Source organism: Schistocerca piceifrons, chromosome 1, assembly GCF_021461385.2.
Source record: "Schistocerca piceifrons isolate TAMUIC-IGC-003096 chromosome 1, iqSchPice1.1, whole genome shotgun sequence".
Classification (NCBI taxonomy): domain Eukaryota; kingdom Metazoa; phylum Arthropoda; class Insecta; order Orthoptera; family Acrididae; genus Schistocerca; species Schistocerca piceifrons.
The window spans coordinates 456714037-456729364 of NC_060138.1; the positions used below are offsets into that span (position 1 = coordinate 456714037).

A 15328-nucleotide genomic window follows, 5' to 3' on the forward strand; every position below is an offset into this window, starting at 1 on the left:
AAAGTGGAGGCATATAGACCGCGATATGTTAGCACCCTCTGCCACACACGCACGATAACCGGCGCAAAATGTGGGTGTGAGAGATGTCGCACATTAAACTTCCATAATCGACTGGCGCGGGGTTTACCCGCCAATAGAGAATGAAAGCGGCAGACATACGCACAATGATCGGAAAAAATCACGGGGTGAACAGAGGAGTCCGTAAGACAGTGCTGTTTATCACGAGAAACATAAATCCTATCGAGCCGACTCCTTCCCGTGGGATAAAAGAAAGTAAAGCCCACGTCCCGCGGGTGTAAATAACACCACGAGTCAATTAAATTCATCTCAGTAACGAGCGTCTGTAATTCTAGGCATTTATAAGGCCGTGGCTCCTGATCTCTATCGTCCAGCACGCAATTAAAATCGCCGCCCATGACTACGGGCAGGTGGGGGCCCTGTAAAAGGTGACAAATGTCACTGCTATAAAACACACGGCGACGTGGCTGCCCGTCGGCACCAGAAGGGGCGTACACGTTAATATATCGTACGTTGTTGATCGTGCAGGCTACACCACGACCGTTAGGAATTGTAGCGACATTACTATAATCATGACCAACACGAATTAAAATGGCAGTACCACAATTACACTCGATATCAAAGTTCAAGAGCACTTGATAGCCCGGAATGGAGTGAAGTATATCTATCACAACCTCCTGCAAAAACACTACATCAGCAGCAATGTAATTTATAAAACCCACAAAACTTGCAAACTTCACAGGCGACTCCAACTTATTAAGATTAATAGTAGCCACAACTGATGGAGGGCTTGCTACCATAAACAACAGGGAAAAACAAAGAAAACAAATTAGACGGCAGGAGTGGACCCACCCTCCTCCTCCATATCGTCTGCCCAGTCACAACGTTCAAACGGTGCAGCTGAAGTAGGCGGTTCTTGTGTGGGAGGTGCGGACGCGGAATCCTGTGAAGGGGGACGCGTGCGACGCTGGGGGGTGTCTTCCGCCTTACGCTTAACCGAAAGTTGTGCCGGGTTCGTTGCCTGAGACGTCGTAGTGTCCATTGCTAGATTTACATCAGAGTGGTGCAACATTTCCTTTAACTGCTGGACAACCTGTTCCCGCCTGTCTGCCGACACACTTGTCGTAGGCGCCGGCTGACTGCTCGCCACAGGACGCTGTGGACGACGCCCCGTCGCAACCGACGGCCGTGATTCGACTACGGGGCGGGGCAAGGGCTTGTGCGCCGGCTTTTGCACAGATTTTTGTTTTTGTTTTGACTTCGGACGGGGAACCTGCTTCCATTCCGGAGACGGGCTGCGTTCTCCGCGAGAAAAAGACCGTGTGTCTAAAATCCGCGAACTACTGGCACTGCGGAAGCGGTCAGTATTGCCACGCCTCTCCGAAACACTTTCACGCCTTGGCTTTGGTTCCTGTGGGGCAGGAGCCGCGTCCGGAACACCCTGAAGCACGGAAGTAGATGGTGACGAATCCACAACAGCAACAGGGGGGGAAACCACCTGAACGGGTTCTGATCCGGTCCGCTCCGGAACTACTGGCCCAGCCGGAGGCGGAAGCAATACAGTAGCTACGGGAACTGACTGAGAAGAAACGGACATGTTTTGAACAGAATCAAGTCCGGTTGCAGTGGCATCGACATCCATCGCGACCGCATCAACTAAAGGCGTTGCCGTTTCTGCGGAACGTGCCGGTGAACGGGGAACACCTAACAACACGGCCGCGTACGACGCGTCGTCATCTTGCCCACGGGGCGGTAGCTGCACAGGGCGCCTACGCCGAGGACAATTTTGCCGAAAATGGTCGGTGGCATTGCAATAGGAACACGTTTGCGGCTGACCACTATACGAAATAAAAGCCCGGTGGCCGGCCATAACCAAAAACGAGGGAACGTGCTTCCTCACAATCATCTTGACACTACGGATACCGTTCTCAACCTGATATATGTAAGCGGACGACCACTTTTCCTTCGTAATCGACAAAACTGTGCCATAAGGCATAAGGCTACGAGCTATTGTCTCATTCCTAGTCTCAAACGGCAGATTGAATACCCGAACATTTCGAATACCAAATCCAGCATTCGACAGAGTCACATTGCTAATTGTCCCATCAGAGTGTTTGAATTTACGTACGCCACCGTTTTCACTGACAAGGGCATCGCACAATTCCGGACATTTCAATTTTACAAACAAAGAGTTCAGGAACGCGTCTAATTGCAAGCCTAACACATCACTTTCAGGAATTTTCAAGTCATTTTTCATCCACGAATGAATTTCAAAAGCAGACGGTCGGGTTACGTTTCTATCAAACTCGCATTGGATATTATTTTCTCGGTCTTCGGAATCCATGTTAACTTACAGTTCAGCTGACTAGTGCAGCGAAGAAACAGTCACCGCGATGAACCGCCGCCGACCGCGAAGCACACGTAAACACCGCCCGACACGCCGGAGCGAGCGCGCGATGTGTTCGGGCCCACGACTCCGAAGAGACTGGTGCCTAAAACCAGCGCCTTAGACCGCTCGGCCACGTTACCGTTGGATCAGCAGCGGCAAAACGTTTCGTTTGTACTACAAAGATCACTTCGAAATGGAAGTATCTTGGCAATCGCCGTGCCATGTATTTCCACTGCTCTCCCACTGGAAGCGTCTCTTTAGGCCATCCACAGCAAGAAAAAGCCGTGCCCGCCGTACGGTAGCGACGCCACTTGTCTGTAGCTGTCGCAGTTAAGGAGACAGCGTCAAGAGACGTTTTCGTGCCGTGACCAGGTTTCGAACCTGCGCTTTCCTTAACCACTAAAGTATCGTAGCTGTAACTGTCAGGCGGAGCTAGAATGCTCCATGTATCAAACATATGTGAGCTCAAGGAGGTTACACTTGAAGGAAAAGCGGCAGGTTAACGCGATCACATCAAAACCCCCGGCAGCTACGGGATTCGAAACCGCGCCTACAGAGAGACTGGTGCCTTAAACCAGCGCCTTAAAGCGCTCGGCCACGCTACATGCGCTGCTTGGTGCGCCAGTGTTCCTAGCATTTGTAGAAACAGTGCACGCCACAGCTTCCTGCTCTGCTGGGACTGGCTGCTCATCCATCGCACTTCAAACGACTGCCCTTTTCGACTACAGACAGCAGCGGACGTCTGCGCTCTGGGAGGCGACATTACGTGTTGGGGATGAAGTGGTAGTGCTAACTGCGGCCTGCGGAACACGAGTGAAAAAATCAAGAGAGTACTGTCATTTCGAGTACGCGCCATTGCAACGGCAGCAAGGCAAAACTTTCAAAATTGCCGTGACCAGGATTCGAACCTGGGTTATTGCGGCCACAACGCAATGTCCTAACCACTAGACGATCACGGCCATGGCCACGGAGGCGCCCGCGAAGGCAGCTGGCTGCAATGCAAGTGGCGATACCCAGCAAAGCCTAGGCCAAGGTGTACGCCACAGCAGTGTCAGACACGGTCTCCATCACATGTATACGAGCAAATGAACGTGCCTGCGCTGTCAGGACTCTAACTACAGTGGTTAGCTGCATTCACCTCCGTGGCAATGTCTTGCAGTCCTCCAAGCCTCTTGACTACAGGTACCGGTATGTGGCTCGATAACAAGTGGATAGACGCCGCATCTCTCTCGCCGTCAGGTGTTGCCGCGAGTCATACTTAACGTAGCTTTCTGCACGCGTCAGCGTAGCGTCAGTCGAGCAAAGTCGAGACAAGTCGCATAGGAGGAGCAACAAAAACGCGCAATTCCGGTACCGGGAATCGAACCCGGGCCTCCTGGGTGAGAGCCAGGTATCCTAGCCACTAGACCACACCGGACAACGACGGCAGTGCTCTTTCCAGCGAACGCAGCAGCCGCCCACGGTTAACTGACGACAACTGTAAAAAATCCACTCTCTCGCGTTATAGAACGGCGTGCTCCGGACGCATTTCGTGGAGACGAACGCCAGCAATGATGAGAGCAAAAGGTGCCTACAAATCCTGTCGTTGCACCACGCACTGTTCTACGACAATTCACCAAGCAGACGCTCACGCCTTGTTGTGCTGTTTCCTTTGCGGGCAATGAGTGCATCTGCCTTCGACACAGGAAACATTACACGTTCGGCAGCTGTGGGATTGGAACCCACGCCTCCGAAGAGAATGGTGCCTGAAACCAGCGCCTTAGACCGCTCGGCCACGCTACCTACACAACACGCGCGTCACAAGAGCTGCGTCCTACCCCACGAGGACACACCGCAACGGCACAAAAATGAGACGTAAAAAGTGGCAACGGTGGGATTCGAACCCACGCCTCCGGAGAGACTGGTGCCTAAAACCAGCGCTTTAGACCGCTCGGCCACGTTACCGTTGGATCAGCAGCGGCAAAACGTTTCGTTTGTACTACAAAGATCACTTCGAAATGGAAGTATCTTGGCAATCGCCGTGCCATGTATTTCCGCTGCTCTCCCACTGGAAGCGTCTCTTTAGGCCATCCACGGCAAGAAAAAGCCGTGCCCGCCGTATGGTAGCGACGCCACTTGTCTGTAGCTGTCGCAGTTAAGGAGACAGCGTCAAGAGACGTTTTCGTGCCGTGACCAGGTTTCGAACCTGCGCTTTCCTTAACCACTAAAGTATCGTAGCTGTAACTGTCAGGCGGAGCTAGAATGCTCCATGTATCAAACATATGTGAGCTCAAGGAGGTTACACTTGAAGGAAAAGCGGCAGGTTAACGCGATCACATCAAAACCCCCGGCAGCTACGGGATTCGAAACCGCGCCTACAGAGAGACTGGTGCCTTAAACCAGCGCCTTAAAGCGCTCGGCCACGCTACATGCGCTGCTTGGTGCGCCAGTGTTCCTAGCATTTGTAGAAACAGTGCACGCCACAGCTTCCTGTTCTGCTGGGACTGGCTGCTCATCCATCGCACTTCAAACGACTGCCCTTTTCGACTACAGAGAGCAGCGGACGTCTGCGCTCTGGGAGGCGACATTACGTGTTGGGGATGAAGTGGTAGTGCTAACTGCGGCCTGCGGAACACGAGTGAAAAAATCAAGAGAGTACTGTCATTTCGAGTACTCGCCATTGCAACGGCAGCAAGGCAAAACTTTCAAAATTGCCGTGACCAGGATTCGAACCTGGGTTATTGCGGCCACAACGCAATGTCCTAACCACTAGACGATCACGGCCATGGCCACGGAGGCGCCCGCGAAGGCAGCTGGCTGCAATGCAAGTGGCGATACCCAGCAAAGCCTAGGCCAAGGTGTACGCCACAGCAGTGTCAGACACGGTCTCCATCACATGTATACGAGCAAATGAACGTGCCTGCGCTGTCAGGACTCTAACTACAGTGGTTAGCTGCATTCACCTCCGTGGCAATGTCTTGCAGTCCTCCAAGCCTCTTGACTACAGGTACCGGTATGTGGCTCGATAACAAGTGGATAGACGCCGCATCTCTCTCGCCTTCAGGTGTTGCCGCGAGTCATACTTAACGTAGCTTTCTGCACGCGTCAGCGTAGCGTCAGTCGAGCAAAGTCGAGACAAGTCGCATAGGAGGAGCAACAAAAACGCGCAATTCCGGTACCGGGAATCGAACCCGGGCCTCCTGGGTGAGAGCCAGGTATCCTAGCCACTAGACCACACCGGACAACGACGGCAGTGCTCTTTCCAGCGAACGCAGCAGCCGCCCACGGTTAACTGACGACAACTGTAAAAAATCCACTCTCTCGCGTTATAGAACGGCGTGCTCCGGACGCATTTCGTGGAGACGAACGCCAGCAATGATGAGAGCAAAAGGTGCCTACAAATCCTGTCGTTGCACCACGCACTGTTCTACGACAATTCACCAAGCAGACGCTCACGCCTTGTTGTGCTGTTTCCTTTGCGGGCAATGAGTGCATCTGCCTTCGACACAGGAAACATTACACGTTCGGCAGCTGTGGGATTGGAACCCACGCCTCCGAAGAGAATGGTGCCTGAAACCAGCGCCTTAGACCGCTCGGCCACGCTACCTACACAACACGCGCGTCACAAGAGCTGCGTCCTACCCCACGAGGACACACCGCAACGGCACAAAAATGAGACGTAAAAAGTGGCAACGGTGGGATTCGAACCCACGCCTCCGGAGAGACTGGTGCCTAAAACCAGCGCCTTAGACCGCTCGGCCACGTTACCGTTGGATCAGCAGCGGCAAAACGTTTCGTTTGTACTACAAAGATCACTTCGAAATGGAAGTATCTTGGCAATCGCCGTGCCATGTATTTCCGCTGCTCTCCCACTGGAAGCGTCTCTTTAGGCCATCCACGGCAAGAAAAAGCCGTGCCCGCCGTATGGTAGCGACGCCACTTGTCTGTAGCTGTCGCAGTTAAGGAGACAGCGTCAAGAGACGTTTTCGTGCCGTGACCAGGTTTCGAACCTGCGCTTTCCTTAACCACTAAAGTATCGTAGCTGTAACTGTCAGGCGGAGCTAGAATGCTCCATGTATCAAACATATGTGAGCTCAAGGAGGTTACACTTGAAGGAAAAGCGGCAGGTTAACGCGATCACATCAAAACCCCCGGCAGCTACGGGATTCGAAACCGCGCCTACAGAGAGACTGGTGCCTTAAACCAGCGCCTTAAAGCGCTCGGCCACGCTACATGCGCTGCTTGGTGCGCCAGTGTTCCTAGCATTTGTAGAAACAGTGCACGCCACAGCTTCCTGTTCTGCTGGGACTGGCTGCTCATCCATCGCACTTCAAACGACTGCCCTTTTCGACTACAGAGAGCAGCGGACGTCTGCGCTCTGGGAGGCGACATTACGTGTTGGGGATGAAGTGGTAGTGCTAACTGCGGCCTGCGGAACACGAGTGAAAAAATCAAGAGAGTACTGTCATTTCGAGTACTCGCCATTGCAACGGCAGCAAGGCAAAACTTTCAAAATTGCCGTGACCAGGATTCGAACCTGGGTTATTGCGGCCACAACGCAATGTCCTAACCACTAGACGATCACGGCCATGGCCACGGAGGCGCCCGCGAAGGCAGCTGGCTGCAATGCAAGTGGCGATACCCAGCAAAGCCTAGGCCAAGGTGTACGCCACAGCAGTGTCAGACACGGTCTCCATCACATGTATACGAGCAAATGAACGTGCCTGCGCTGTCAGGACTCTAACTACAGTGGTTAGCTGCATTCACCTCCGTGGCAATGTCTTGCAGTCCTCCAAGCCTCTTGACTACAGGTACCGGTATGTGGCTCGATAACAAGTGGATAGACGCCGCATCTCTCTCGCCGTCAGGTGTTGCCGCGAGTCATACTTAACGTAGCTTTCTGCACGCGTCAGCGTAGCGTCAGTCGAGCAAAGTCGAGACAAGTCGCATAGGAGGAGCAACAAAAACGCGCAATTCCGGTACCGGGAATCGAACCCGGGCCTCCTGGGTGAGAGCCAGGTATCCTAGCCACTAGACCACACCGGACAACGACGGCAGTGCTCTTTCCAGCGAACGCAGCAGCCGCCCACGGTTAACTGACGACAACTGTAAAAAATCCACTCTCTCGCGTTATAGAACGGCGTGCTCCGGACGCATTTCGTGGAGACGAACGCCAGCAATGATGAGAGCAAAAGGTGCCTACAAATCCTGTCGTTGCACCACGCACTGTTCTACGACAATTCACCAAGCAGACGCTCACGCCTTGTTGTGCTGTTTCCTTTGCGGGCAATGAGTGCATCTGCCTTCGACACAGGAAACATTACACGTTCGGCAGCTGTGGGATTGGAACCCACGCCTCCGAAGAGAATGGTGCCTGAAACCAGCGCCTTAGACCGCTCGGCCACGCTACCTACACAACACGCGCGTCACAAGAGCTGCGTCCTACCCCACGAGGACACACCGCAACGGCACAAAAATGAGACGTAAAAAGTGGCAACGGTGGGATTCGAACCCACGCCTCCGGAGAGACTGGTGCCTAAAACCAGCGCCTTAGACCGCTCGGCCACGTTACCGTTGGATCAGCAGCGGCAAAACGTTTCGTTTGTACTACAAAGATCACTTCGAAATGGAAGTATCTTGGCAATCGCCGTGCCATGTATTTCCGCTGCTCTCCCACTGGAAGCGTCTCTTTAGGCCATCCACGGCAAGAAAAAGCCGTGCCCGCCGTATGGTAGCGACGCCACTTGTCTGTAGCTGTCGCAGTTAAGGAGACAGCGTCAAGAGACGTTTTCGTGCCGTGACCAGGTTTCGAACCTGCGCTTTCCTTAACCACTAAAGTATCGTAGCTGTAACTGTCAGGCGGAGCTAGAATGCTCCATGTATCAAACATATGTGAGCTCAAGGAGGTTACACTTGAAGGAAAAGCGGCAGGTTAACGCGATCACATCAAAACCCCCGGCAGCTACGGGATTCGAAACCGCGCCTACAGAGAGACTGGTGCCTTAAACCAGCGCCTTAAAGCGCTCGGCCACGCTACATGCGCTGCTTGGTGCGCCAGTGTTCCTAGCATTTGTAGAAACAGTGCACGCCACAGCTTCCTGTTCTGCTGGGACTGGCTGCTCATCCATCGCACTTCAAACGACTGCCCTTTTCGACTACAGAGAGCAGCGGACGTCTGCGCTCTGGGAGGCGACATTACGTGTTGGGGATGAAGTGGTAGTGCTAACTGCGGCCTGCGGAACACGAGTGAAAAAATCAAGAGAGTACTGTCATTTCGAGTACTCGCCATTGCAACGGCAGCAAGGCAAAACTTTCAAAATTGCCGTGACCAGGATTCGAACCTGGGTTATTGCGGCCACAACGCAATGTCCTAACCACTAGACGATCACGGCCATGGCCACGGAGGCGCCCGCGAAGGCAGCTGGCTGCAATGCAAGTGGCGATACCCAGCAAAGCCTAGGCCAAGGTGTACGCCACAGCAGTGTCAGACACGGTCTCCATCACATGTATACGAGCAAATGAACGTGCCTGCGCTGTCAGGACTCTAACTACAGTGGTTAGCTGCATTCACCTCCGTGGCAATGTCTTGCAGTCCTCCAAGCCTCTTGACTACAGGTACCGGTATGTGGCTCGATAACAAGTGGATAGACGCCGCATCTCTCTCGCCGTCAGGTGTTGCCGCGAGTCATACTTAACGTAGCTTTCTGCACGCGTCAGCGTAGCGTCAGTCGAGCAAAGTCGAGACAAGTCGCATAGGAGGAGCAACAAAAACGCGCAATTCCGGTACCGGGAATCGAACCCGGGCCTCCTGGGTGAGAGCCAGGTATCCTAGCCACTAGACCACACCGGACAACGACGGCAGTGCTCTTTCCAGCGAACGCAGCAGCCGCCCACGGTTAACTGACGACAACTGTAAAAAATCCACTCTCTCGCGTTATAGAACGGCGTGCTCCGGACGCATTTCGTGGAGACGAACGCCAGCAATGATGAGAGCAAAAGGTGCCTACAAATCCTGTCGTTGCACCACGCACTGTTCTACGACAATTCACCAAGCAGACGCTCACGCCTTGTTGTGCTGTTTCCTTTGCGGGCAATGAGTGCATCTGCCTTCGACACAGGAAACATTACACGTTCGGCAGCTGTGGGATTGGAACCCACGCCTCCGAAGAGAATGGTGCCTGAAACCAGCGCCTTAGACCGCTCGGCCACGCTACCTACACAACACGCGCGTCACAAGAGCTGCGTCCTACCCCACGAGGACACACCGCAACGGCACAAAAATGAGACGTAAAAAGTGGCAACGGTGGGATTCGAACCCACGCCTCCGGAGAGACTGGTGCCTAAAACCAGCGCCTTAGACCGCTCGGCCACGTTACCGTTGGATCAGCAGCGGCAAAACGTTTCGTTTGTACTACAAAGATCACTTCGAAATGGAAGTATCTTGGCAATCGCCGTGCCATGTATTTCCGCTGCTCTCCCACTGGAAGCGTCTCTTTAGGCCATCCACGGCAAGAAAAAGCCGTGCCCGCCGTATGGTAGCGACGCCACTTGTCTGTAGCTGTCGCAGTTAAGGAGACAGCGTCAAGAGACGTTTTCGTGCCGTGACCAGGTTTCGAACCTGCGCTTTCCTTAACCACTAAAGTATCGTAGCTGTAACTGTCAGGCGGAGCTAGAATGCTCCATGTATCAAACATATGTGAGCTCAAGGAGGTTACACTTGAAGGAAAAGCGGCAGGTTAACGCGATCACATCAAAACCCCCGGCAGCTACGGGATTCGAAACCGCGCCTACAGAGAGACTGGTGCCTTAAACCAGCGCCTTAAAGCGCTCGGCCACGCTACATGCGCTGCTTGGTGCGCCAGTGTTCCTAGCATTTGTAGAAACAGTGCACGCCACAGCTTCCTGTTCTGCTGGGACTGGCTGCTCATCCATCGCACTTCAAACGACTGCCCTTTTCGACTACAGAGAGCAGCGGACGTCTGCGCTCTGGGAGGCGACATTACGTGTTGGGGATGAAGTGGTAGTGCTAACTGCGGCCTGCGGAACACGAGTGAAAAAATCAAGAGAGTACTGTCATTTCGAGTACTCGCCATTGCAACGGCAGCAAGGCAAAACTTTCAAAATTGCCGTGACCAGGATTCGAACCTGGGTTATTGCGGCCACAACGCAATGTCCTAACCACTAGACGATCACGGCCATGGCCACGGAGGCGCCCGCGAAGGCAGCTGGCTGCAATGCAAGTGGCGATACCCAGCAAAGCCTAGGCCAAGGTGTACGCCACAGCAGTGTCAGACACGGTCTCCATCACATGTATACGAGCAAATGAACGTGCCTGCGCTGTCAGGACTCTAACTACAGTGGTTAGCTGCATTCACCTCCGTGGCAATGTCTTGCAGTCCTCCAAGCCTCTTGACTACAGGTACCGGTATGTGGCTCGATAACAAGTGGATAGACGCCGCATCTCTCTCGCCGTCAGGTGTTGCCGCGAGTCATACTTAACGTAGCTTTCTGCACGCGTCAGCGTAGCGTCAGTCGAGCAAAGTCGAGACTAGTCGCATAGGAGGAGCAACAAAAACGCGCAATTCCGGTACCGGGAATCGAACCCGGGCCTCCTGGGTGAGAGCCAGGTATCCTAGCCACTAGACCACACCGGACAACGACGGCAGTGCTCTTTCCAGCGAACGCAGCAGCCGCCCACGGTTAACTGACGACAACTGTAAAAAATCCACTCTCTCGCGTTATAGAACGGCGTGCTCCGGACGCATTTCGTGGAGACGAACGCCAGCAATGATGAGAGCAAGAGGTGCCTACAAATCCTGTCGTTGCACCACGCACTGTTCTACGACAATTCACCAAGCAGACGCTCACGCCTTGTTGTGCTGTTTCCTTTGCGGGCAATGAGTGCATCTGCCTTCGACACAGGAAACATTACACGTTCGGCAGCTGTGGGATTGGAACCCACGCCTCCGAAGAGAATGGTGCCTGAAACCAGCGCCTTAGACCGCTCGGCCACGCTACCTACACAACACGCGCGTCACAAGAGCTGCGTCCTACCCCACGAGGACACACCGCAACGGCACAAAAATGAGACGTAAAAAGTGGCAACGGTGGGATTCGAACCCACGCCTCCGGAGAGACTGGTGCCTAAAACCAGCGCCTTAGACCGCTCGGCCACGTTACCGTTGGATCAGCAGCGGCAAAACGTTTCGTTTGTACTACAAAGATCACTTCGAAATGGAAGTATCTTGGCAATCGCCGTGCCATGTATTTCCGCTGCTCTCCCACTGGAAGCGTCTCTTTAGGCCATCCACGGCAAGAAAAAGCCGTGCCCGCCGTATGGTAGCGACGCCACTTGTCTGTAGCTGTCGCAGTTAAGGAGACAGCGTCAAGAGACGTTTTCGTGCCGTGACCAGGTTTCGAACCTGCGCTTTCCTTAACCACTAAAGTATCGTAGCTGTAACTGTCAGGCGGAGCTAGAATGCTCCATGTATCAAACATATGTGAGCTCAAGGAGGTTACACTTGAAGGAAAAGCGGCAGGTTAACGCGATCACACCAAAACCCCCGGCAGCTACGGGATTCGAAACCGCGCCTACAGAGAGACTGGTGCCTTAAACCAGCGCCTTAAAGCGCTCGGCCACGCTACATGCGCTGCTTGGTGCGCCAGTGTTCCTAGCATTTGTAGAAACAGTGCACGCCACAGCTTCCTGTTCTGCTGGGACTGGCTGCTCATCCATCGCACTTCAAACGACTGCCCTTTTTGACTACAGAGAGCAGCGGACGTCTGCGCTCTCGGAGGCGACATTACGTGTTGGGGATGAAGTGGTAGTGCTAACTGCGGCCTGCGGAACACGAGTGAAAAAATCAAGAGAGTACTGTCATTTCGAGTACTCGCCATTGCAACGGCAGCAAGGCAAAACTTTCAAAATTGCCGTGACCAGGATTCGAACCTGGGTTATTGCGGCCACAACGCAATGTCCTAACCACTAGACGATCACGGCCATGGCCACGGAGGCGCCCGCGAAGGCAGCTGGCTGCAATGCAAGTGGCGATACCCAGCAAAGCCTAGGCCAAGGTGTACGCCACAGCAGTGTCAGACACGGTCTCCATCACATGTATACGAGCAAATGAACGTGCCTGCGCTGTCAGGACTCTAACTACAGTGGTTAGCTGCATTCACCTCCGTGGCAATGTCTTGCAGTCCTCCAAGCCTCTTGACTACAGGTACCGGTATGTGGCTCGATAACAAGTGGATAGACGCCGCATCTCTCTCGCCGTCAGGTGTTGCCGCGAGTCATACTTAACGTAGCTTTCTGCACGCGTCAGCGTAGCGTCAGTCGAGCAAAGTCGAGACAAGTCGCATAGGAGGAGCAACAAAAACGCGCAATTCCGGTACCGGGAATCGAACCCGGGCCTCCTGGGTGAGAGCCAGGTATCCTAGCCACTAGACCACACCGGACAACGACGGCAGTGCTCTTTCCAGCGAACGCAGCAGCCGCCCACGGTTAACTGACGACAACTGTAAAAAATCCACTCTCTGGCGTTATAGAACGGCGTGCTCCGGACGCATTTCGTGGAGACGAACGCCAGCAATGATGAGAGCAAGAGGTGCCTACAAATCCTGTCGTTGCACCACGCACTGTTCTACGACAATTCACCAAGCAGACGCTCACGCCTTGTTGTGCTGTTTCCTTTGCGGGCAATGAGTGCATCTGCCTTCGACACAGGAAACATTACACGTTCGGCAGCTGTGGGATTGGAACCCACGCCTCCGAAGAGAATGGTGCCTGAAACCAGCGCCTTAGACCGCTCGGCCACGCTACCTACACAACACGCGCGTCACAAGAGCTGCGTCCTACCCCACGAGGACACACCGCAACGGCACAAAAATGAGACGTAAAAAGTGGCAACGGTGGGATTCGAACCCACGCCTCCGGAGAGACTGGTGCCTAAAACCAGCGCCTTAGACCGCTCGGCCACGTTACCGTTGGATCAGCAGCGGCAAAACGTTTCGTTTGTACTACAAAGATCACTTCGAAATGGAAGTATCTTGGCAATCGCCGTGCCATGTATTTCCGCTGCTCTCCCACTGGAAGCGTCTCTTTAGGCCATCCACGGCAAGAAAAAGCCGTGCCCGCCGTATGGTAGCGACGCCACTTGTCTGTAGCTGTCGCAGTTAAGGAGACAGCGTCAAGAGACGTTTTCGTGCCGTGACCAGGTTTCGAACCTGCGCTTTCCTTAACCACTAAAGTATCGTAGCTGTAACTGTCAGGCGGAGCTAGAATGCTCCATGTATCAAACATATGTGAGCTCAAGGAGGTTACACTTGAAGGAAAAGCGGCAGGTTAACGCGATCACATCAAAACCCCCGGCAGCTACGGGATTCGAAACCGCGCCTACAGAGAGACTGGTGCCTTAAACCAGCGCCTTAAAGCGCTCGGCCACGCTACATGCGCTGCTTGGTGCGCCAGTGTTCCTAGCATTTGTAGAAACAGTGCACGCCACAGCTTCCTGTTCTGCTGGGACTGGCTGCTCATCCATCGCACTTCAAACGACTGCCCTTTTCGACTACAGACAGCAGCGGACGTCTGCGCTCTGGGAGGCGACATTACGTGTTGGGGATGAAGTGGTAGTGCTAACTGCGGCCTGCGGAACACGAGTGAAAAAATCAAGAGAGTACTGTCATTTCGAGTACTCGCCATTGCAACGGCAGCAAGGCAAAACTTTCAAAATTGCCGTGACCAGGATTCGAACCTGGGTTATTGCGGCCACAACGCAATGTCCTAACCACTAGACGATCACGGCCATGGCCACGGAGGCGCCCGCGAAGGCAGCTGGCTGCAATGCAAGTGGCGATACCCAGCAAAGCCTAGGCCAAGGTGTACGCCACAGCAGTGTCAGACACGGTCTCCATCACATGTATACGAGCAAATGAACGTGCCTGCGCTGTCAGGACTCTAACTACAGTGGTTAGCTGCATTCACCTCCGTGGCAATGTCTTGCAGTCCTCCAAGCCTCTTGACTACAGGTACCGGTATGTGGCTCGATAACAAGTGGATAGACGCCGCATCTCTCTCGCCGTCAGGTGTTGCCGCGAGTCATACTTAACGTAGCTTTCTGCACGCGTCAGCGTAGCGTCAGTCGAGCAAAGTCGAGACAAGTCGCATAGGAGGAGCAACAAAAACGCGCAATTCCGGTACCGGGAATCGAACCCGGGCCTCCTGGGTGAGAGCCAGGTATCCTAGCCACTAGACCACACCGGACAACGACGGCAGTGCTCTTTCCAGCGAACGCAGCAGCCGCCCACGGTTAACTGACGACAACTGTAAAAAATCCACTCTCTCGCGTTATAGAACGGCGTGCTCCGGACGCATTTCGTGGAGACGAACGCCAGCAATGATGAGAGCAAGAGGTGCCTACAAATCCTGTCGTTGCACCACGCACTGTTCTACGACAATTCACCAAGCAGACGCTCACGCCTTGTTGTGCTGTTTCCTTTGCGGGCAATGAGTGCATCTGCCTTCGACACAGGAAACATTACACGTTCGGCAGCTGTGGGATTGGAACCCACGCCTCCGAAGAGAATGGTGCCTGAAACCAGCGCCTTAGACCGCTCGGCCACGCTACCTACACAACACGCGCGTCACAAGAGCTGCGTCCTACCCCACGAGGACACACCGCAACGGCACAAAAATGAGACGTAAAAAGTGGCAACGGTGGGATTCGAACCCACGCCTCCGGAGAGACTGGTGCCTAAAACCAGCGCCTTAGACCGCTCGGCCACGTTACCGTTGGATCAGCAGCGGCAAAACGTTTCGTTTGTACTACAAAGATCACTTCGAAATGGAAGTATCTTGGCAATCGCCGTGCCATGTATTTCCGCTGCTCTCCCACTGGAAGCGTCTCTTTAGGCCATCCACGGCAAGAAAAAGCCGTGCCCGCC

At 53.9% G+C, this 15328-nt stretch overlaps 21 non-coding genes across 21 annotated transcripts; all 21 read right to left on the reverse strand.

Moving 5' to 3' along the window:
* Positions 1-3294: 3294 nt before the first annotated feature.
* Trnah-gug lies at positions 3295-3366 on the reverse strand. Its single transcript has one exon. It is a non-coding gene; the product is annotated as a tRNA-His (tRNA).
* Positions 3367-3752: 386 nt separating this feature from the next.
* On the reverse strand, positions 3753-3824 carry Trnae-cuc. The gene has a single exon. It is a non-coding gene; the product is annotated as a tRNA-Glu (tRNA).
* Positions 3825-4269: 445 nt separating this feature from the next.
* On the reverse strand, positions 4270-4351 carry Trnal-uag. Its single transcript has one exon. It is a non-coding gene; the product is annotated as a tRNA-Leu (tRNA).
* Positions 4352-5098: 747 nt separating this feature from the next.
* On the reverse strand, positions 5099-5170 carry Trnah-gug. Its single transcript has one exon. It is a non-coding gene; the product is annotated as a tRNA-His (tRNA).
* A 386-nt stretch (positions 5171-5556) lies between these two features.
* Positions 5557-5628, reverse strand: Trnae-cuc. The gene has a single exon. It is a non-coding gene; the product is annotated as a tRNA-Glu (tRNA).
* A 445-nt stretch (positions 5629-6073) lies between these two features.
* Positions 6074-6155, reverse strand: Trnal-uag. The gene has a single exon. It is a non-coding gene; the product is annotated as a tRNA-Leu (tRNA).
* Positions 6156-6902: 747 nt separating this feature from the next.
* Trnah-gug lies at positions 6903-6974 on the reverse strand. Its single transcript has one exon. It is a non-coding gene; the product is annotated as a tRNA-His (tRNA).
* Positions 6975-7360: 386 nt separating this feature from the next.
* On the reverse strand, positions 7361-7432 carry Trnae-cuc. Its single transcript has one exon. It is a non-coding gene; the product is annotated as a tRNA-Glu (tRNA).
* A 445-nt stretch (positions 7433-7877) lies between these two features.
* Trnal-uag lies at positions 7878-7959 on the reverse strand. Its single transcript has one exon. It is a non-coding gene; the product is annotated as a tRNA-Leu (tRNA).
* Positions 7960-8706: 747 nt separating this feature from the next.
* Trnah-gug lies at positions 8707-8778 on the reverse strand. Its single transcript has one exon. It is a non-coding gene; the product is annotated as a tRNA-His (tRNA).
* A 386-nt stretch (positions 8779-9164) lies between these two features.
* Trnae-cuc lies at positions 9165-9236 on the reverse strand. Its single transcript has one exon. It is a non-coding gene; the product is annotated as a tRNA-Glu (tRNA).
* A 445-nt stretch (positions 9237-9681) lies between these two features.
* Positions 9682-9763, reverse strand: Trnal-uag. The gene has a single exon. It is a non-coding gene; the product is annotated as a tRNA-Leu (tRNA).
* A 747-nt stretch (positions 9764-10510) lies between these two features.
* Trnah-gug lies at positions 10511-10582 on the reverse strand. Its single transcript has one exon. It is a non-coding gene; the product is annotated as a tRNA-His (tRNA).
* A 386-nt stretch (positions 10583-10968) lies between these two features.
* Positions 10969-11040, reverse strand: Trnae-cuc. Its single transcript has one exon. It is a non-coding gene; the product is annotated as a tRNA-Glu (tRNA).
* A 445-nt stretch (positions 11041-11485) lies between these two features.
* Positions 11486-11567, reverse strand: Trnal-uag. The gene has a single exon. It is a non-coding gene; the product is annotated as a tRNA-Leu (tRNA).
* Positions 11568-12314: 747 nt separating this feature from the next.
* Positions 12315-12386, reverse strand: Trnah-gug. The gene has a single exon. It is a non-coding gene; the product is annotated as a tRNA-His (tRNA).
* Positions 12387-12772: 386 nt separating this feature from the next.
* Trnae-cuc lies at positions 12773-12844 on the reverse strand. Its single transcript has one exon. It is a non-coding gene; the product is annotated as a tRNA-Glu (tRNA).
* Positions 12845-13289: 445 nt separating this feature from the next.
* Trnal-uag lies at positions 13290-13371 on the reverse strand. The gene has a single exon. It is a non-coding gene; the product is annotated as a tRNA-Leu (tRNA).
* Positions 13372-14118: 747 nt separating this feature from the next.
* Positions 14119-14190, reverse strand: Trnah-gug. The gene has a single exon. It is a non-coding gene; the product is annotated as a tRNA-His (tRNA).
* Positions 14191-14576: 386 nt separating this feature from the next.
* On the reverse strand, positions 14577-14648 carry Trnae-cuc. Its single transcript has one exon. It is a non-coding gene; the product is annotated as a tRNA-Glu (tRNA).
* A 445-nt stretch (positions 14649-15093) lies between these two features.
* Trnal-uag lies at positions 15094-15175 on the reverse strand. Its single transcript has one exon. It is a non-coding gene; the product is annotated as a tRNA-Leu (tRNA).
* Between the last annotated feature and the right edge of the window lie 153 nt (positions 15176-15328).